Source organism: Pristiophorus japonicus, chromosome 16, assembly GCF_044704955.1.
Source record: "Pristiophorus japonicus isolate sPriJap1 chromosome 16, sPriJap1.hap1, whole genome shotgun sequence".
NCBI lineage: Eukaryota > Metazoa > Chordata > Chondrichthyes > Pristiophoridae > Pristiophorus > Pristiophorus japonicus.
In genome coordinates, this window is record NC_091992.1 from 113,028,110 (window position 1) to 113,051,823 (window position 23,714).

Below are 23,714 nucleotides of genomic sequence, written 5' to 3' on the forward strand. Positions count from 1 at the left end.
TCTTATCTGTCACCTCACCAAATGATTTTTTTTTTAGCATCAAGCTTCTGTGTTAGATCATTTTTCTGTGTGTGCTCAACACATATTGCAGGGAGTACAGCAGGGTCCATCCAGGCTGGTCTTTCTCTTCTCCGTACAATATTTTATATAATATTGTCCTGAGCCAATATTTATCCCTCAATCAACACAACACAAAACAGATTATCTGGTCATTATCACATTGCTGTTTGCGGGAGCTTGCTTGTGCGCAAGTTGGCTGCCGCATTTCCCAACAGCGACTACACTCCAAGAGTACTTAATTGGCTCTAAAGCTCCAGTGGTCGTGAAAGGCGCTATATAAATGCAAGTTATTTCTTTCTAATTCTGTTCACATGTGGACAGATGCTATTATTGCTGTTGCTTTTGCAGTCTGTACATTATGCTTGCATGCCAGCAGGTGTTCAGGAATTTAAACTCCCAATAAATTATGCTGTCCCTTATCCCCATACACTATAACTCAATAAGTAAATGTTGCTGTCTTCGCAGGCTTTTCATTGGCAGTAGCTCATGTTAATCTCCTTGATTTTAACTTCGTTATATAAACTGATGAATACATATTACATTGAGCATGTTAATAGTGGCATTAATTATGCTGCTTTTAACATCTACCTTGAAGCATTTTCCTCCTAAAATTTAGAAATTGTTACATAAGAATGCAATTAGAAAAACACATCAGTCAATGTTGGTATCCACATTGTATTCACATGAGACCACACAATGTTAGCTTTGTTTTTCTACAAAGTGAAGTTCAATTCTAATATATTTGTTTCCAAAAATGTGCAGAATTTGGACTGCCCAACTGTAGTATAGGCCACTGTGATTGGTTGCTTTTTTACAGTGGCAACAACTGAACCAATTAGAAAATTGGAACATAAACCTAAACTGAACCAATCGGAAAGCTCCTGTATGAGGCTGCAGACACAAAACAATTCTCAAAAGCTTATCTTGCAGGCACCAGCATCCACAATAATACAATCGTTTGATAAAATGGTTGGAAAGAAACCCATCCACCACAACGAGATGTTGGAATCACCCTGGTATTCAGGAATTAAAAACAAATTGTACTTGTCTTTTTTCCCCTTTTTCCCCATTGCCTAGTGGGTAACCATTGTAGTATAAAGTTATACACACCAGAAGGTCTAAGGTTCAATCATGGTCTGTGTTCAGTTAGCTGAACTTAGCTGGGGAGATATAAGGTACATTGTAATTGTCCTGAGAACCCCTGGTTCAGGAGAGGAAATTTCAGGCAAGTTTCCTGCACTTGATTACTATCCAGCAACCCTCCTGAAAAGTGCATGTCTGTGGACTTTAGATGAGATCAGGATTGGGCTTTGTTGTTATACCCTCCATGGTCAGATAGCTTGTCAACACTCACTGTCTAGGTGCATAGATAAAAAATGGCCGCTTTGACGAGATACTGGAGAGCTGTGACTCCATTGCAGTGTCAGCACTTTCAGGAGAGGAATAGACAAGCTAGGGTAAAACAAAAGAGGCCTATTTCAGAGATTGTTCAAACGCATTTCTGTTTGTTACATCGTAGGTGGTCCCTCGTGTTGAGGATGACACGAAAAAGGGATGAGTTCACAGGTGTTTCAATGAAGGACCTAATAGTCCAGATCCCGAATTACATGTTGATAGGTGGAAGATGCCAGTGCGTGGACTTTTTTAACATATGGTGGCCGTTGCACACCAGCCATCACACGGGCTTGACAGAGCTAAGTCTTGGTCCAGTGGCAAGGATTAACCAAGACGACTGGAGACCAGCTCTGCTGCACGGACCTAGTGCGCACACATATTGCAGTGTGGGCTGGCCCGTGCTGCCCCTGGGCCCTCGTCTCTCGTGAGCCCTGTAACTCATGCTTCTCCTGGGTCCTGATCACGTTGCTCTGCAATCTCTTGCCACTCCCGCTGTACCTGCCCACGCTCAATCACCGACCTGGGTTATGGTGATGTCCAATCCAGTCGCCCCCTTCACAGCCGTTGCCCTCATGAATCAGCTCACGCTGACTTACAGTGGCTATCCATCACAATATCTCAGCAAGTCTCTCCAAGTTATGACTTGCAATCCAGAAATTTTCCATGCTAACGTTCATATACTCCATCGTAACTCCACATCGTAACTTTTAGAGAATGAGCTAAACATTAAAGCTTTTTAAAAATAACTTTAATTAACAGAGAAATGTAACACCGGGAGGCACCAGCAACGAAAGAGTTCATGACTGGACAGTGATAAATCTGTCCAATGTCACAATATCTCCCTCTCAGTAAAAGGTTGGTGACAGCAGTGATGATGGACAGTCCCCAGTAGCAATAATTACATAAGTTTACTTGAGGGCCTCCTCAGTAAGGCTTATGCAGGTCCTGACAGAGTGACACAGAGCAGAAACTAAGATGGTGCGGCATGCAGAATAGGAAGGAATTCTCGTAATTATCAACCCGAGCTTCAGTAATGACTCTTTTCTCTTTAAGATGAGCAGTGGATCATCACGGAACATCCTGACTGACTGCAGCACAGCTCATTCCGGGTAGTGCTGAGGCGATATAACTGCACCGGATGGTTGCCAATGGTTCAGTGTGTGAATGTGTGTGAATGTACCGTGTGATATGGCACTAAGTCATAGAGACCAGGAAGGCTTCAGCATGGTCTTTGCCGGCTTTGACAGTCTAAGCCAAGCAGTGGAAGCAGAACATAAGATTTACTAGGCTCAGTCATCCTGCCGGTAGTGCTATGTGTAGCCAGGTACTTCCCCACAGGAAGGGAGTAAGGACAGGAGAGAGTAGAGCGTCACCTCGTACGCTTTAATATTAGAACATAAGAAAAAGAAGCAGGAGTAGGCCATTTGGCCTCTCGAGCCTGCTCTGCCATTCAATAAGATCATGGTTGATCTGATCTTGGCCTCATTTCCACTTCCCTGTCCACTCCCCATAACCCTTGACTCCCTTATCATTCAAAAATCTGTCTATCTCCGCCTTAAATATATTCAATGACCCAGTCTTCACAGCTCACTGGGGTAGAGAATTCCAAAGATTCACGACCCCCAGAGAAGAAATTCCTTCTCATTTCCATTTTAAATGGGCGACCCCTTATTCTGAAACTATGCCCCCTAGTTCTACATTCCCCCATAAGGGGAAAATCCTCTCTGCATCTACCCTGTCAAGTCCCCTCAGAATCTTAGAGGTTTCAATAAGATCATCTCTCATTCTTCTAAACTCCAATGAGTATAGGCCCAACCTGCTCAACCTTTCTTCATAAGACAACCCCTTCATCCCAGGAATCAACCTCGTGAACTTTCTAAAGAAGGGCAATCACAATTGGCCCCAGCATGTTTCTCTGTGTGTCAGCTGTAGTTCAGCTGAGTCAGAAAGTTGTGGGCTTTAAGTCCCAATCCAGGAACTTTAGCACAACATCTAAACTGTCACTAATGCCCCCCATAATTTGTTTTGCACCACCCCACCCCTTTAAGGGGCCGCACGGCCCATTCAGTGTCATCAGCATTGTCACTCCTGATGACGATCCAGTGACTCCTGACGGAGAGGAAATTGTGAGATGCCAGGTGGGGGCAGGATTGGGCTCAGCTCTAATTGTCAGCACATGCCAACACTGGCTCACACAAGAAACTTGGCCATTGTGCCGCTCTCCATCGAACTCTATCCTCGAGCGATCTGCCATCATCTCAAGAGCAGGCTTAAGGGAATGGGAGTGAATGAATAAAAGAAAGACTTGCATTGATATAGCGCCTTTCACAACTTCAGGATGTGCCAAAGCGCACTGCAGCTCAGGAAGTACTTTTATCGTCACTGTTGTAATGTAGGAAACGCGGCAGCCAATTTTCACAAAGCAAGGCCCCACAAAGAACCATGAGATAATGATATTATGGCCCTAAAATTCCATTCGAGCTCTTCCCGCGGACAAATGACAGAAAAAGAGAAAAAAGATGCTCACTTACCTGTTGCTGCTGCGCCCATTAGAACTTCCGAGCCTGAAGCCTCCCGTGACTGCGCGTCGCAGCGCGTGCACGTGGGGACGTGCGCAGGCCGGGATCTGGAGACAGCAGCCAATCTGGCAAAGTATAGATTCTCATTCATAGTAATAGGAGTTCCCTAAGTCCGGAACTCCTATTACTATGAATGAGAACCCCCCCCCACCCCACCAAACACCCAAAACACAATAAAAAATAGAAAATAAACCACATATTTAACATGCATTTAAATTAAAGTTCTTATAAAAAAAATATTTTCCCGACTTTTTAAAAGTTTTTTTTAATTAAGCCTTAAAATAAACTTACCATAGTGGGGAGGGTTTTTAAAAATAAAATGTGTTTTTATAACTTTATTTTTAAATGCTTCTGTGTATTTTTACACACTTGTGCCTGTAAAAGTAGGCTTTACACCTGCTTTTTCAGTCGCAAGATTTTAAAGGACATTTGCTGGGCAAGATAGTCGTAAATATTGGAAATCTTGCCCTGCAAGTGTCCTTGTTCACGATCTGCGGATGATCTATCAAGCCAGAAACTTGACAGATCGGAAAAGCCGGTTTTCAGCGCATGCGCATTGCGCGCTGAAACACAGCTGTTCCAATGCCTTCCCGGGTCCGTAGAAACTTCATACAGACCCAGGACATCGGAATTTCAGGGCCAATATGTTTTGGTGATGTTAGTTGAGGGATAAACGTTGACGAGGACACCAGGGAAAACTTCCCTGCTGTTCTTTGAAATAGTCATAGGGGCTTTTAAGCACACCTGCGAGAACAGAGGGGGTTTAACATCTCATCTGACAGTGCAGCACCTCCTCAGTACTGCACTGGAGTATCAGCCAATGTTCCCTTTAAGCTGTGCGGCTGCACGGCACTCCAGGGATCCCACGCAGCCGGCTTGCTGGCTTTTTAATGCAAAAATCGCGCATGCGTGATATTCTGAATGGGCCATGCAGCCCCTTAAAGGGGCCACATGGCACAAATAAAATTACGGGGAACATTCATGTCAGCCTAGATGTTGAGTTAAAGTTCCTGGAGTGGAACTTAAAGCCCACAACCTTCTGACTCAGAGGCGAGAGTGCTACCAACTGAGCCGCAGCTGACACACAGAGAAACAAATTGGAGGGGATAAATTGATGGATAGTAACAAAGTTACATTATATCATCACATTCATTTACTCTATTGTCAAAATGCATTAATTGATTGACAGCCCTAGTGAGGTGATTGTCTGAGGGTGTGAGTGAATAAAAATTAAACAGGATGCTATAAAAATCCTGTCTCCAGCGAGGCCTGTTGCTAAATTGATGATTTGATAACGTTAAATATTGGTGCAAGAGTAATGTCATAAATCTTTCTCTTTTTAACCTGCTGATCTGTCATTCTTTCAATATAAAACCCAGCATTAGTCACATAAAATTAAAAATTTAGGACGTGAAGTCGTGCAGGAGTCCTCCTGGTCTCTCACCCTATCCTCGGGAACACCCACTTGGAGTCACGGGAAAACCCTGACGGAATTTCAGGACTTTATTCTGCTTTGTCAGAGATCTCTGAAATTTGATCTGGGCTTTTGTTTCAGGAAACACCCAGTAATTCCATCCATGTGTTGTAGTAGGGCTAATAATACTTTCAAAATGGGAACTGGATATCCTCGTGTGCTAGTGTGGAATATTTTTGAAGTTAGCAAAACATTTGTTTATTAAAAATTCTATATAAGTTAGGGCTTAAATCGATGGTTTCTCAAAGAGGCTGCAAAGCAGCAGAATCTGACAACAAAGTTAGTGGTCGGGTCTCATGGAAGGGAAGCTGGAATAGGTAGCAATTAATTATTCTGTTACCTGATGTCTCTGTGCTGTTTGTAACAGGCAAATCCAACTCTCAGGTTAATGGTATAAATAAGGAGCCCGTTAGAAAGGTGGGACCCTCACTAAAAGGTAGAATGAATCCGAGAAAAATACTTATAAAATGATGGTCTGCAAAAGTGTATAACCTGTTTGTTGAGGGGAAATTCATAGTTAGGTCATAAAACACTGACTTTTATTTTACATGTTTGAAGACTATAACTCATAAATGTCAAAGAAACAAGCTTCAAAATGTATATATAGTCAAATCCAAAAATGTTTTTCCTCCAGTAACGTCCCTGTGTAACAATCTACAGTACAGGAGGCACTTGAATTTGCTTCTACTTCAGGGACTTGAGCACAAAAAGATCTAGGCTGACACTCCAGTGCAGTGCTGAGGGAGCGCTGCACTGTCGGAGGTGCTGTTTTTCTGATGAGATGTTAACCCGATGTCTGCTCTCTCAAGTGGACTTAAAAGATCCTATGGCACTATTTCGAAGAAGAGCAGGTGAGTTATCCCCGATGTCCTGGCCAATATTTATCTCTCAATCAACAGATCTCTCAAAAAACGGATTATATGGTCATTATCACAATGCTGTTTGTGGGAGCTTGCTTGTGCGCAAATTGGCTGCCCTGCTTCCTACATTACAACAGTGACTACACTCCAAAAAGTACTTCATTGGCTGTAAAGCGCTCTGAGATGCCCAGTGGTCGTGAAAGGCGCTATATAAATCCAAGTCTTTCTTTTCTTTCTTTTACAATATCTCTTTTTACAGCCTCCTCATTTCTTATGTATCAATTAGTTAAAGGGATATCATCATCCTTTTGGGGAATTTCAGGCAGGCTTAGCTCCTGTAACAAGCAAAAGGGGTTTATTCTGAAAAAAAATCCCTTTTGGCCCAACATGCTTCCATGAAAATTCTTTTAAAGGGGGTTAGAGTTATTCTTTCAAAATACTTTAAAAGAAAACATTTCTGCCTTCCTTCCCAGCAGGCGGTTTGAGTGTGGGTCCCACAGACACCCAGCGGCCCTCTGGAATCCTGCAGCTGATTATATCCAAAGACTCCTGCTGGCACAGTGCATGCATGTGGACAGCAGTGGGCAACAGGACTGGGCTTGGCTGCGATGCCGCCAGCAATGGAATAGCTCACTGATACTCACTGTCTGGGCTCAGTTCTGAAAGATGACCACCCGGGTGAACTTCTGGTACCTGTGGAACTGTATCTGAGGAAGAAGTGAGCACCTTCATGAGATGAGGAGGCGGAAATTGTGAAAGGGATTAGCTAGTATATCATCAATAATAAATTCTGGACAAGCAAATGTTGTGCACAGCTCCAGACATCATCAGCAGCACTTCCTGTACACTGGAAATAGGAAAACCCATTAGAATAATGCATCATTTGCAAAATTCTTCAACGACACTGGGAAAACCGAAAGTTGTGTGTGTTGTCACAGTGTCAGGGAAGTCGTGCTATAGCGCTGAAGGAGTTAACTGCATCTGTTCTATCAGAGCAGAAATGACAGCTCCCAGCTCACGGCAGTGCTGCCTGCCTCCTGTGAATGGAAGACCACAAATATGGAAGCCCTAACCTTGGGGTCACGCACACAGAGCCAGAACAGCTTGTTCGACATTTCTGTTTACAGATATCCCATCCCCTGCCCAGCAGCCCTCTATCAGACCGTCCTCCGCCATTGGCTACTAGCTAATCCCTTTCACAAATCACGAGAGGGCATCAGCTTTGCAGCTTCCAATGAAAGGAGGGCCTGGCTCAGAGGGATTAGATTCTGCAATCAGTGGGTGCTAACAATTTCAAATAGGTTTAACAAGAGATTACCAGCGTGGAATTCAACCTCACTCAATCGGCAAGCTTTCTTATAAATGATGATTGCTCCTCCTCTTATGAGAGTAAGTAAAAGGTTTGGATTTGACACATCCTTTGAAGCCAGGAGATTCATTTTCTGTTTAAAGAATTCAATATTTTTTTCTTTCTTCATGTTTGTCTGAAAAAGTGCCAGTGCACTGGGTTTAGTATTATTTTAATTTCTTCTCGTCGAAAGGCTCTTTATTGGACTTAATTCCTTCAATCTTGTTTTTAATGAGGCCTGCATGAACTCATTACCACAACAATCATCTGTGTGTGGGTGTATTTTTCTCTTTTAATTGCACAGGAAAAAAGTGATAACATCTTACTGAGGAGAGAGAACTGTGGGGCAGCCCAGTGAAAAGAGAAATAAAATTCTTCAGCAACAGTCAAAAGAATACTTCAAACATACTATAAATTTACCCCAGGGATTGGAATAATCCGAAAGAAATCAGTTCACATTTCCTGCCCACAGAAAAGAGAATACAGTCCACTCCACTTGCAGAAAGTCCAACATTCGATCCCTGAGCTGTGCTGGTCTCAGCAGATGCCTCTTTGGGAGGGGTTGAGTATGTCTGGGCTGGAGTGGAGGGGATGGGAAATCAGTCAGCATTCCTACTCCTGACCATGGTCCAGCAATGACTTCTGCTAAAAGTGTGCATTTGTGGACACTAAATAGTGAGAGGTAAGTTAGCATTTGGATTTGATGGCTTCCCCAGTCTAATAAGCTGCTTGACACTTAAAGGTGGGTTTTACAATTTTATGGAGCTTCACGCACTGAGATCACTTCAGGTGTGAAGGTCAGTGAGCTTTGCTCGACTCTCCATCTGTTCATTTAGGTGGATGAAAAATTCCAGCAGGGCCCATTAACCTCAGTGCCTGCAATCCCGATTTATCCTGCCAGTGTGCGAAGCTTTACACTGGGAACGTAAATACATAAAAACTACCCTATACTGTCCAGATTCATGATCATCGGGAGAAGGTATGAAACGGCTAAAAAGTTTTTGTCATTTTTACAATGATGAGAGTTGAGAAAATTAAAATAACTTGTTATTTGTGAAATGTGTTTTTAAAAACAATCTTTTAAGAATATGTTTCTATATTTAAGAGGATTTAAGAGTACTCTTAAATATAGAAACAAATTCTTAAAAAACTTTTTTAAAACACATTTTACAAATGCTAAGTGCTTTCAGTTTTCTCAACTCCCATTGTTATAAAAATAGGATAAATATTCCAGCCAGGGAACTGTTTCACAGCACATGTTATTACTTTCTAGAGAGGAAAGAAAGAAAGACTTGGATTTATACAGGACCTTTCACAACCACCGGACATCTCAAAGTGCTTTACAGCCAATGAAGTACTTTTGGAGTGAAGTCACTGTTGTAACGCAGGAAACACAGCAGCCAACTTGCACACAGCAAGCTCCCACAAACAGCAATGTGATAATGACTGGATAATCCTTTTTTTTTGCTATGTTGATTGAAGGAGAAATATTGGCCAGGACACCAGGGATAACTCCCCTGTTCTTCAAAATAGTGCCATGGGATCTTTTACATCTGCCTGAGAGAACAGTCAGCTTAACATCTCATCCGAAAGACAACACCTCCCCTGGAGTGTCACAGCCTAGACTTTCTGTGCTCAAGTTCCTGGAGTGGGACTTGAACCCACAATCAGAGGCAAGGGTGCTATCCACTGAGCCACAGCTGACACTGACTGGAGCAGTAAGGTGAAGAAAATCAGAGGAAAAAGTTGGTGGGGGAAAAGATTAGTCTGACAACAGCGCATTCATTGTCGGACGGTGATTTTACCCATATATACGGTCACATTAAAGGGGGGTATTATAAAGAAATATATTAAGGAGGAAGAATACAAATGAGAGTATGTTACATTTTTAAGCAGCGGTACACCAATCAAATGGAGTGTTAAATGGTATAGAAGCTGCTGTTGCTGTTATGAGGGTCCAAGTGTTCGGGGAGCCAATCTGTTTATATTGCAGGGTGGAATACACAGCCCTGCAGTGCAATGCATTCAATCTGTAACTCTGTTTCTGTCTGCTGCACCTGGCTTAATGCCTGGGGAAAATCCCTACAGGCCAGCGAGCAACAAACTGGATCGATTACCTTTTAAAATAATGTGTTTACGGGATATGTGTGGCGCTGGAAAGGCCCTAAGAAGGTAGTGGTAGGTCTAATCCTTGAACCACCGCTGTCCTAGTGGTGATCACACTCCCATAATGATGTTAAATAGGGACTTACCAATTGTTTGACTCAGCAACAATGAAATAATAGCGATATATGTCCAAGTCAGGTTGGAGCGTGATTTGGAGGCAAACGTGGAGGTGATGATGTTCCTAAGATCTTTCTATTCTTGGCCTTCTCAATGGTAGAGGTCATGGGGGAGGGAGACACTGTCAAAGTAACCTTGGTGAGCTGTTGCACAGCATCCTACAGGTGGTGTGTACTGCAGCCACACTGTGCCTATGTGGGACGGGCTGTCTCAAAATCCAGTAGCAGGGGCACCAGTCAAGCAACTTACATTCTGGATTGTGTTGAGCTTTTTGAGTGTTGTTGCCAGTAGAGTGGTGAGTATTCCACCACACTCCTGACTTGAACCTTGTAAAAGTGGTGGAGAGATCTCCAGGGATCAGGAAGTAAGTCACTTTCTGCAGTGAACTTAGCCACCATCTTTTTTTATAGCTGCAGGGCAAGGGAACAGTGCCTCCTACTGGCCTCAGCACCCTGGGCAAGGGAATAGTGCCTCCTACTGGCCACAGCACCCTGGGCAAGGGAATAGTGCCTCCTACTGGCCACAGCATCCTGGGCAAGGGAATAGTGCCTCCTAATGACCTCAGCACCCTGGGCAAGGGAATAGTGCCTCCTACTGGCCACAGCACCCTGGGCAAGGGAATAGTGCCTCCTAATGACCTCAGCACCCTGGGCAAGGGAACAGTGCCTCCTACTGGCCTCAGCACCCTGGGCAAGGGAATAGTGCCTCCTACTGGTCTCAGCACTCTGGGCAAGGGAACAGTGCCTCCTACTGGCCTCAGCACTCTGGGCAAGAGAACAGTGCCTCCTATTGGCCTCAGCACCCTGGGCAAGGGAACAGTGCCTCCTACTAGCCTCAGCACCCTGGGCAAGGGAACAGTGCCTCCTACTGGTCTCAGCACTCTGGGCAAGGGAACAGTGCCTCCTACTAGCCTCAGCACCCTGGGCAAGGGAACAGTGCCTCATATTGGTCTCAGCACCCTGGGCAAGGGAACAGTGCCTCCTATTGGTCTCAGCACTCTGGGCAAGGGAACAGTGCCTCCTATTGGCCTCAGCACCCTGGGCAAGGGAACAGTGCTTCCTACTAGCCTCAGCACCCTGGGCAAGGGAACAGTGCCTCCTACTGGCCTCAGTACTCTGGGCAAGGGAACAGTGCCTCCTATTGGTCTCAGCACCCTGGGCAAGGGAACAGTGCCTCCTACTGGCCTCAGCACTCTGGGCAAGGGAACAGTGCCTCCTATTGGCCTCAGCACTCTGGGCAAGGGAACCATCAGACCAGGCAGAGTTCTTGCTCCTGATTGCTACTCAGTGACTCTCACTAGAAGCGTTCATGTGTGGACATTAAATGATAAAAGGACCACCTTCACCTGTGATACCTCCCATGACTGTGTATCCTGCATGCACTCAAAAAATAACTGTTGGTAGCAAATAAGACCAGATTTAGGGTATTGTTAGGGTACAGGAAAGATGCAGCTGAGTTGGAAAAGGTGTAGAGGAGACTATTAGAATGGTTAGGAGACTAGAAAATAAAACATATGAGAACTGGGATTCTTCTCATTGGAGAGGAGGAGACTAATGGGGAACAAGATTTGAGGTTTTCAAATTAATGAAGCTGAGGGATACAGCACTCAGGGCTTTTATTTATTTGGAGCAGAATGAGAGCACACTAGCATAAGATGGAAATTCAGCCATTATTCAAAACTCAAAAATTACTTCACTGAGAGATTGGGTGTTTTTTTCCAATACTTAGCAGGGGAGATTGTCAGGGCTTCGATCTCTCCCTGGTAAACCCACACAAAGATCTTGCAACGATCAGATATAATCGCTTGGACACTAGGAAGATGGACTGGGTAGACCGATGATGTCTTCGAGCCTTGAGATTTTCTACATTTCTACATCATCGTTCATGTGACCACAACCCAAGCAAGCATCAAGAGAAATTTTCTGGGGAAAATATGAAGTATTCTGGTGTTGTCTGTTAAATGTGATAAAACAAATAGGTACATGTTAGCCTAGTCTCCCCACCACATATATAATGTGATTGGTCAGTTCTTGGCACAGCTGGTAGATGGACTATTCCACAGGAATGAAGCATTCATGTGCATTCCTTTGGCCAATTACAGAGCAGCGCTGAACACAGTTATAAAACTAAGAAGCATCAAGCAAGACTGGAGATTTTCTTTATGACAGACGTATGGAACAAACTCCAAACAAGAGTCTTTGGTGCTGTCAATGAACTCATTTAAATAAAAAGTCAGATAATTAAAAGTTATAAGGCTTCGTATAGGTCTAGATGGGTGGGCATGGCCTCAATGTGAAACAGGAGGTTTCAAGGTGACCTAATTGGTGATGTTTTAAAAGATTCTGTGCTCCGTGTTGCTATGGAAATGTCACCTGTGGGATGCAACTTGTCAGGGCAGAATCAAATAGGTTGTACAGTAGATTGATGTCCAGAGTCTGCAAGATTCCTTGGAGTTCAGGAAGAAATGTCGCTAAGGTCTCACCTGCGGTTGGACTGGGCACTTCCCTCAGGAGAATAAATGATTTTGATTAGAGCCTCTGGTAAGGCACATAGTCCATGAAGGAGGGAGTTAGATGAGCTAAAATGGCTTTTCTCCATATTGTTCTTAAATCGTAGGCAGAAGCTGTAAATAAAAATAACATTGAAAATATCTGAGTTGTGATCATTGCAAGGATCAGAAGCCACATGTCTTAAATATGCTTTTAATGAATTTATGAACGATAGACATTTAGAAATATGAGCATCCAATTCTCAACAAATTAAGTAGGAAAGGTCATGTGTGGTCAATTAGTTGTCATTGCTACAGATTTGCTGGCCCCTAGTGACTGAATGTTCTAATTACATCTCTGACTGTTTACAGCAAGTTTTACAGGTGCTCAGGGCTGATCCTATACCATTTCTCTATCTCTCACACTCTTTGACACAAAATCTGTGTCATTGGGTAAAAATGAGGTCCTCTGAACCCTTATATTTAAATGTTATGCAGGGAAACTGAAAGATGCCATTTATACATTTAGTGTGACCTGCACACCATTTATCGGTTTTCAGTGTTTTCAGTCAAGTGTGTAAAATGAAATAATATTGGTTCATAAGTTAAAAAACAAAGTCAATACTTTTATACAGTACCACAGAGAGCAGAATGGCACTTGTAAGTCACTACGGATGTGAGAGACTAATGGCACAATATGGTACGTTGACATCTAAATGAAGAAACTGGCCAAGCAATTCCAGATCAGTTAAGATTTGAATATTCACTTATTAGCCTGAAATGGCCAAATTCTGGATTACTTCTGGTTTTGAAGCAGCCTCATCTTTACCTAATAATGCCACCCTAGCCATAGACCATTAACAACACATACTGCAGCACCAGGGATCAGGCCCATGCTACCTCTGGTCAGCAGCAGTTGGTGATGGTTGGTATCCTCCGTACTATCAAAGAACAGTCTCAAGACTGATTGATTAACCGATTCTCTAGTTTCAGGCTAAAAGCTCTCTTTTGTTCTCGCGGGCAGATTAGCTGAAAGCTGTTCCGATGCGGTAGATCTCCAGCAGGTACTGGTCAAGCACACCCTAACTTCCTGTGATGCAAAGGCAAAGTTCACTGGAGGATTAACGGGTGTGTGCCTCGGGAGATACAGGATTGATTTTCCTGGTCTTTCCCGCCCTGCTGTAAAAAGGTGCCAACCAGATCCCACGGAGGATGTGTCACGAAAGGGAACTATGAAGGATGAGGAGTGGAGCAAGTTGGAATGGTCAACCATATTAAGGAAAGCAGAGAGACGGAGAAGGACGAGAAGGGATAATGCACCACTTTTGCAGTTACAAAGGATGTACGGGCTGATTCTCACCATAGGAAGTGCTATTGTTGGGACGGAAACCAGGTTGAAAGGATTTCAGTGAGTGATATGAGAGATGAGCACAGGAACTGAAAGCTGATAATGTGTTCCAGGAGAAGAAAGGGAGGTTAGAGAAAGAGTGACCTGTGCAATCCATTGGTCTGTGAGTGATTGCATAGTCTTTGTCAACAATAAAAAATGGAGCGACTCCCCTTATAAATTGTGGATGTCACGGGCTAACAGGTCCCTTCCATCCAATACTGTTCAAGTGTAAATTAAAGGAAATACATTGGAGGATGTATTCCCCTCATTTGCACCGGATTAAAATATGCTCATCCATATATGGTTAGGTGTATTGTACACCGCCAATGCTGCCTATGGAAGATTGAGGGACACAGAATGTAGGTGCGGATGTAGTACAGTGCACAACTGAGCAATAGTGCCACAAGGACCTTCCCATTGAGAATTCCTCAATATCTGTTTTTGTCAGAGGGAGAAGAGGAGGAACAACACAGGCTGCACCTGTGACAATTGGTGCACACCCATCAGTACTCCCACACCACAATATACAGGCCCAAGCACACATCTGTTCGCTTGTCCAAGGCTGTGGAGTTATGCGGCGTGTAGCCAAGCACCCCCGTAGCCACGGCTTTGCCAGTGGTTGTTAAAGGCACAAACCGACTCAACATTTTGTATCAGGGTCCTTTCAAGCTGCCAGCAGGGGATGTTGCAAATTATCAGACAATCAGCAGTGGACAGACATGTGAATCGTGTCATTATTTCTGTGTGTGTCACACACACTTCTTCCCCATGGACAACAGACAGTAGCATGAGAAGGTTCCCAAACATGCAGGACAGGAAGATATGAAACCAAATGATGGGCTGGATTTTCAGTCTTGTGCCGTCCCTGTTAGCACCTCGAAGGGGCGGTAATGGCGGCGGTAAGCACTTCCGGGCGGGTGGCCAGCATCCAGAGCCCCGCCGGGACTTTCTGTGCCGGTTTCGATGGGGTGCGGAGCATTACCGCCCGGAAGTGACGAGCCGGTGTGCTACGCCCCTGGTTGCGACACTGGTTATTGGCTGCCACCCGGCCCGTGGCACTGCAGCGTGCGCCCTGCTGGGAACGCCTGTGGAAGTGGGCGGTCCAGGTTGTAGCGGCCGCAGTGAGGTAAGTAACGTTGACTTCAGGTAAATGAGATTATTTTGTTTTGTTGCGATTTATGTTGTGGCAGGAGTTATGTAGTGGGAGTGTTTTTGGTGGGGTTTTTTCAGTTTTTTCCTCCCACGTGACCTCTCTAATGGCGATCCAAGGCCGGCTGTTTAGCTCAGGATTTTCGCTTGCTCAGCCGGCCTAGCATCCGAAAAGAGTGTTCAATGCCTCCCTTAGCACTCCGCACCACACTCGGGGCCCAGCTGATGAATTTTGCGGCGGCAGACTCAAAATGTACCGCTCCGCCTGGGACAAGGTCGCAACAGAGGCGTGACCGAATTTCTCCCCCCAGGTGTCTATTCATATTTTGGCAGAGAGGAAGCAAGTGTCCTTACTATAGAAATGCCAAAGCCAAACATAGAAAATAGGCTTTGGTTATTTGGATACTGATTGTACCTGTGTGGCCCCGATATGCAGCATTACATCGAAACATAGAAACATAGAAAATAGGTGCAGGAGTAGGCCATTCGGCCCTTCGAGCCTGCACCACCATTCAATAAGATCATGGCTGATCATTCCCTCAGTACCCCTTTACTGCTTTCTCTACATACCCCTTGATCCCTTTAGCTGTATGGGCCATATCTAATTCACTCTTAAATATATCCAATGAACTGGCATCAACAACTCTCTGCGGTAGGGAATTCCATAGGTTAACAACTCTCTGAGTGAAGAAGTTTCTCCTCATCTCAGTCCTAAATGGCCTACCCCTTATCCTAAGACTGTGTCCCCTGGTTCTGGACTTCCCCATCATCGGGAACATTCTTCCCCCCATCTAACCTGTCCAGTCCCGTCAGAATCTTATAAGTTTCTATGAGATCCCCTCTCATCCTTCTAAACTCCAGGGTATAAAGACCCAGCTGATCCAGTCTCTCCTCATATGACAGTCCAGCCATCCCGGGAATCAGTCTGGTGAACCTTCGCTGCACTCCTTCAATAGCAAGAACGTCCTTCCTCAGATTAGGAGACCAAAACTGAACACAATATTCCAGGTGAGGCCTCACCAAGGCCCTGTACAACTGCAGGAAGACCTCCCTGCTCCTATACTCAAATCCCCTAGCTATGAAGGCCAACATACCATTTGACTTCTTCACCGCCTGCTGTACCTGCATGCCAACTTTCAATGACTGATGAACCATGACACCAAAGGTCTTGTTTCACCTTCCCCTTTCCTAATCTGCCGCCATTCAGATAATATTCTGCCTTCGTATTTTTGCCCCCAAAGTGGATAACCTCACATTTATCCACATTATACTGCACCTACCATGCATGGGCCCACTCACCTCACCTGTCCAAGTCACCCTACAGCCTCTTAGTGTCCTCCTCACAGGTCACACCACCACCCAGTTTAGTGTCATCTGCAAACTTGGAGATATTACACTCAATTCCTTCATCTAAATCATTAATGTATATTGTAAGGAGCTGGGGTCCCAGCACTGAGCCCTGCGGCATTCCACTAGTCACTGCCTGCCATTCTGAAAAGGACCCGTTTATCCCGACTCTCTGCTTCCTGTCTGCCAACCAGTTCTCTATCCACATCAGTACATTACCCCAAGTACCATGTGCTTTGATTTTGCACACCAATTTCTTGTGCGGGACCTTGTCAAAAGACTTTTGAAAGTTCAAATACACCATATCCACTGGTTCTCCCTTGTCCACTCTACTAGTTACATCCTCAAAACATTCCAGAAGATTTGTCAAGCATGATTTCCCTTTTATAAATCCATGCTGACTTGGACCGATCCTGTTACTGCTTTCCAAATGTGCTGCTATTTCATCTTTAATAATTGATTCCAACATTTTCCCCACTACTGAGGTCAGGCTAACTGATCTATAATTACCTGTTTTCTCTCTCCCTACTTTTTTAAAAAGTGGTTTTACATTAGCTACCCTCCAGTCCATAGGAACTGATCTAGAGTCAATAGACTGTTGGAAAATGATCACCAATGCATCCACTATTTCTATGGTCACTTCCTTAAGTACTCTGGGATGCAGACTATCAGGCCCCGGGGATTTATCGACCTTCAATTCCATCAATTTCCCTAACACACTTTCCCGCTTTATAAGGATATTCTTTAGTTCCTCCTTCTCACTAGACCCTCGGTCCCCTAGTATTTCCGGAAGGTTATTTGTGTTTTCTTTTGTAAAAACAGAACCAAAGTATTTGTTTAACTGGTCCGCCATTTCTTTGTTCCCCATTATAAATTCACCTGAATCTGACTGCAAGGGACCTACGTTTGTTTTCACTAATCTTTTTCTCTTCACATATCCATAGAAGCTTTTGCAGGCAGTTTTTATGTTCCCAGTAAGCTTCCTCTCATACTCTATTTTCCCCCTCTTAATTAAACCCTTTGTCCTCCTCTGCTGTATTACAAATTCTCCCAGTCCTCAGGTTTGCTGCTTTTTCTGGCCAATTTATATGCCTCTTCCTTGGATTTAACACTATCCTTAATTTCCCTTGTTAGCCACAGTTGAGCCACCTCCCCCGTTTTATTTTTACTCCAGACAGGGATGTACAATTGTTGAAGTTCATCCATGTGATCTTTAAATGTTTGCCATTGCCTATCCTTCGTCAACCCTTTAAGTATCACTCGCCAGTCTATTCTAGCCAATTCACGTCTCATACCATCGAAATTATCTTTCCCCAAGTTCAGGACCCTAGTCTCTGAATTAACTGTGTCACTCTCCATCTTAATAAAGAATTATACCATATTATGGTCACTCTTCCCCAAGGGGCCTTGCACAACAAGATTGTTAATTAGTCCTTTCTCATTACACATCACCCAGTCTAGGATGGCCATCCCTCTAGTTGATTCCTTGACATATTGGTCTAGAAAACCATCCCTAACACACTCCAGGAAATCCTCCTCCACGGCATTGCTACCAGTTTGGTTAGCCCAGTCAATATGTAGATTAAAGTCGCCCATGATAACTGCTGTACCTTTATTGCACGCATCCCTAATTTCTTGTTTGATGCTGTCCCCATCCTCATTACTACTGTTTGGTGGTCTTTACACAATTCCCACTAGCGTTTTCTGCCCTTTGGTATTCCGTAGCTCCACCCATACCAATTCCACATCATCCAAGCTAATGTCCTTCCTTACTATTGCATTAATTTCCTCTTTAACCAACAACGCCACCCCACCTCCTTTTCCTTTCAGTCTATATTTCCATTATGTTGAATACCCCTGGATGTTGAGTTCCCAGCCTTGGTCACCCTGAAGCCATGTCTCCGTGATGCCTATTACATCATATCCGTTAACTGCTATCTGCGCAGTTAATTCGTCCACCTTATTCCGAATACTCCTCGTATTGAGGCACAGAGCCTTTAGGTTTGTCTTTTTAACACCCTTTGCCCCTTTAGGATTTTGCTGTAATGTGGCCCTTTTTGCTTTTTGCCTTGGGTTTCTCTGCCCTTATACAATGCTACCGCCTACATGAATCACAGAATATTCCATTCTCTCAACATGTGCTCTGTTTGTTAGCAGCAGCACTGCATAATGCAAGTAGTAATGCAATCAGGTGGCTGTCAAAATAATTCATTAGTCCCACCAATATCTCACCCTGCAAAGTAAGTCTCGGGGTGGCTTGGGGGAATCAAGGCTAGCCTCTGCTGCCGTGGCTTATGACATCTCTGCGTTTCCTAGGACAACAGATTCAAAGAGATGGTGCCTCCGCTGCTGTTATCAATGAGCACACCATTAGCATGCCTAAGCAGCTCTTCAGGTACCTAAGTTGACCTGGGGTCCAAACTACAACACAGCCCAGTTAGAAGCGTCTAGGATTGTTATTTGCTGCATATTGCACTATATCTCCCTGCAAAGAGATGACAATCAAGTGACGTAGCCTGCAGAGTTATGGACCTAGAGCTGGTAAGTGGGATTAGACTGGATAACCTTTTGTTGGCTGGCACAGATACGATGGTGAGTACTGCAGGGAATCGCATACAGCCAGGGTGATCTCCTGGACTAGTTTTGATCGCCTGGATGGGTTGGAGAGGAATTTTCCCAGATTTTTTTTTCCCCAATTGGCCTGGGTTTTTATCTGTTTTTTGCCTCTCCCAGGAGATCACATGGCTCTGGTTGGGGTGGAGTGTACAATGTTTCAGTGTAAGGGGTGTCACAGTTGTGTGGGTACCAGACTGGTTGGGTTGGATGCTCTTTACCTTTCCGCCACTGTTCATAGGTTTATAGGTTTAACCTTCAAGGCTGCTGACCGAGGGCCGTGCAGCTCTTTGTTGGCCGGCATGGGCCCGATGGGCCAAAATGGCCTCCTTCTGCACCGTAAATATGTTTCTATGTTTCCACAATGCCTTCCCTTTTCAACACAACTCACCAACCAGCTGTTCATGCCATAACACAAACAGAAAATGCTGGAAATCTCAGCTGGTCAGGCAGCATCTGTGGAGAAAAAAATCAGAGTTAACTATTCTGTCAGAACTGCCGAATGTTCGAAAAGAGCACATTGTTAAGCACTGAAAGGGGGAAGGGAAGGGAAGAAAGAACAAAAGGGAAGGTCTGTGATAGAGTGGAAGGCAGGAGAGATTAGAGACAAAAGGGATGATGGGCCGAATTGAAATGGTAATGACAGAAGTTGGAGAACGGTTAAGCTGGATAGGGTGTGAATGGCGGAGTAATGACCGGCTGCCATTAGAGACAAAGAGAAAAAAAAGAGAGAAATAAGATAAAAACATAAGATGGGGGGAGGGGAAGGGAGCCAAAGGTTGGCAGCGGTTACGGTCTGAAATTGTTGAATTCGATGTTGAGTCCAGAAAGCTGTAAAGTGCTAAATGAAAGATGAGGTGCTGTTCTGCGAGCTTGCATTGAGCTTCATTGGAACAGTGGAGGAGTCCGAGGACAGAGATATCAGAGAGGGAGTGGAGTGGAGAATTAAAGTGACAATCGACCGGAAGCGCACACTTACAGACTGAATGGAGGTGTTCAGCAAAGTGGTCACCCAATCTACTCCTGGTCTCCCCAATGTAGAGGAGATCACATCGTGAACAGCGAATACAGTATACTAAATTGGAAGAAATACATGTACATTGCTGTTTCACCTGGAAGGAGTATTTGGGGCCCTGGACAGTGGGAAGGGAGGAGGTAAAAGGGCAGGTGTTGCATCTCCTGCGCTTGCACGGGAAGGTGCCGTGGGAAGGTGAGGGGGTGCTGGGTGTGGCTGCGGAATGGACCAGGGTGTCGCAGAGGGAGCGGTCCCTTCGGAATGTTGAGAGGGGAGGGGAGAGGAAGATATGATTGGTGGTGGGATCATGCTGGAGGACCATGCTGGCGGAAATGGCGGAGGATGATCCATTGATCATGGAGACTGGTGGGGTGAAATGTGAGAACAAGGGGAACCCTGTCGTGGTTCTGAGAGGGAGGGGAAGGGGTGAGAGTAGAGGTGCGGGAAATAGAATGGACATGGTCGAGGGCCAGATTAAGCACGGTGGAGGGGAATCCTTGGTTGAGGAAAAAGGAAGACATGTCCAAGGCACTAGTGTGAAAGGTGTCGTCGTCAGAGCAGATGCGACGGAGACAGAGAAACTAGAAGAATGGAATGGAGTCCTTACAGGATGCGGGGTGGGAGGAAGTGTAGTCCAGGTAGCTGTGGGAGTCAGTGGGCTTTTAGTGGATACTGATCGAAAGCCTATCTCCAGAAATGGAGACTGAGAAGTCAAGGAAGGGAAGGGAAGAATTGGAGATGAACCATGTGAAGGTGAGGGAAGGATGGACATTGGATGCAAAGTGAATGAAATTTTCAAGTTCAGTCATCAATGTACCGGGTGGCATACTCAACATGTTGGGTGGAGATGAACCACACATTGCCTTACTTATGGTCAGGCACATGCCCAATCAACAACAACAACTGTATTTATATAACGCCTTTAACGTAGTAAGACATCCCAAGGAGCTTCACAGGAGTATCATGAGACAAAACATTTGACACAGAGCCATATAAGGAGAAATTAGGGCAGGTGGTCAAAGAGGTAGGTTTTAAGGAGAGTCTTAAAGGAGGAAAGAGAGGTAGAGAGGCGGAGAGGTTTAGGCAGGGAGTTCCAGAGCTTAGGGCTAGGCAACAAAAGGCACGGCCACCAATGGTTGAGCGATTATAATCAGGGATGCTCAAGAGGGCAGAATTAGAGGAGTGCAGATATCTCAGGGGATTGTGGGGCTGGAGGAGATTACAGAGATAGGGAGGGGCGAGGCCTTGGAGGGATTTGAAAACAAGGATGCAAATTTTGAAATTGAAGCGTTGCTTAATCGGAAGTCAATGTAGGTCAGCGAGCACAGGGGTGATGGGTGAGTGGGACTTGGTGCAAGTTAGGACATGGGCAAGCGAGTTTTGGATCTCCTCTAGTTTATGTAGGGTAGAATGTGGGAGGCCAGCCATTGGAATAGTAAAGTATAGAGGTAACAAAGGCATGGATAAGGATTTCAGCAGTGGATGAGCTGAGGCAAGGGCAGAGACGGGCGATGTTATGGAGATGGAAATAGACGGTTTTAGTTATGCTGTGGATATGTGGTCGAAAGCTCATTTCAGGGTCAAATATGACACCAAGGTTGCAAACAGTCTGGTTCAGCCTCAGACAGAAGTTGGGGAGAGGGATGGAGTCAGTGGCTAGGGAACGGAGTTTGTGGCATTGTGGCACAGACTGAAAACAATGGTTTCGGTATGCCCAATATTCAATATCTCAATCAGAACATCTAGGCTGGAGGGTCCAAAATGTAGATTATGCAAAATTGAACTTTGGGTGCACAAGCACAGAAGCCAACCTTTCCTGATCTGTTGGTTTTATGGATGCTTACAACTAGTGGTCAGCCCTCCCTCCAGACTCATTCCCAATAACTGAAAGAAATATGGATGCACTCATTAGTGTCTGTGATTTATATCAAGATATCAAGTCTCATGTTCTCTGCCCTCCATTATTTGCATCATTTTTGAATGATAAGAGAGTCAAAGGTTATGGGAAGCAGGCAGGGAAGTGGAGTTGAGGCCAAGATCAGGTCAGCCATGATCTTATTGAATGGCGGAACAGGCCCGAGGGGCCAAATGGCCTACTCCTGCTCCTATTTCTTATGTTCTCATGTCATTCCGAGTGCGCCAATTAATAAAAAGATTTGATTTACTGTGTTTAATTAAGCTTTGACACTGTCCATTAACATATTTTCAATAGTTCCGAGGGATACCACTCTCTCAAACACTTGCAGTAGGGTTGGGAGCGCTCTGAAATGCTGGTGTTGGTGGTGTCAGGCATGGTGTGGCATTAATGAGGTGGTGTAAACTGCTACAACGAACTACGAACTATAAGCATCTGTTGTTTCAACTTAAGATTTAGAGACCAGTGCTAGATCATAGAATTGTATTTCAGGACCACTGATTATATCTGATCAATGGAACCAGGAATGAACACTTAGATTGATCTTGGTTGCCCGCCGTAGCTCCAAAGCAGAGACCCCCACATCCCAAACCTGGGGGAGGTGACAACGTCCTGGTTGAATAGTCTGCCAACACACACTTGCTGGGATCACGAAGAAAGAATGGCCACTTTGATGAGCACCGACCAACAGACAGGGAGCAGGGAGGGTAATTTTCGGCTTAATCACTTGTGCAGCAAACCAACGGGGCAGATTGTCAGACCCTTATAGAACCTGCCTGGTTTCCACCTCCGTTGAAAGCAATCCCATTGTAAACCGGGCGGGTTCTGTAACGGGTAGACGGTTCGCTCTGCCAGCTTAGTGCCCAAGCGGTGACGGTGAAAATGACCCCCGGTGCCTTCAGGAAGAAAGCTTTTAAAAGTCTCTCAAATATATGGGTTTGTCACAAACAGCAGCAAGTCAGTTTAGGCTTGTACACACTAAAGGGCAACAGCAACATTGCAGCAAAGATACTAAAGCACCGAGTTCCACAAAAGAAAAATATAAACCACAAATGACATTCTTTATTAAATAAAGCAGCAGCACGCAAACATATTCCAGCAGTATGCACAGAAAATGTTAACATATGTCCAACTTCAATTGCAACAGAATCTACCTATGTAGCATATGACCATAATCACCAGGGGCATTGTCTGAATTCTGAAGACTGCCAGTTCCAGTGGAGGCACAACAATAATCTCCAGGGGCATCATCTTCATTGTGAAAAATGACAGCTCCAGAACGCTGACAACACCACGACTATCAGAAGAAGCTTGCAGCTTGCCGCATGGCTTTTACAGCTGTAATTGAAAATAGGATGACAAAGATGAAACAAAGCTTGTCAAAAATGTACAATTCTCACATAACTACAGCTGAAGGAGTAGAATTGTGCTCACATTAACATTTCGCTCCTTGTGTTTTGCTGTATATTTTATGAATAAACATCAGCAACTGATTAACAAACCAACATTGAACACACTATCAGCCTTTTACATATAACACATAGCTTGTAATGTCTGCACCATTCAGTTAATATCAAACTAAATGTATGGATCCTCTGGGGGACTTTTGTATGGTGGTATAACTATTTACAATGGTACATTATTTGGAGTATACATAGCAGGCCCCATTGGATACTGTGTTCATCTAATAAACAGGCCCATACAACACCAGTGGTGAAGTCTTAGCTGTGTCGAGGAGGCGGGAGCTCGGAGCAGCGCGAGTCCGGGGTCGGCGAGAGGCCTATAAAGGCCAGCGGGA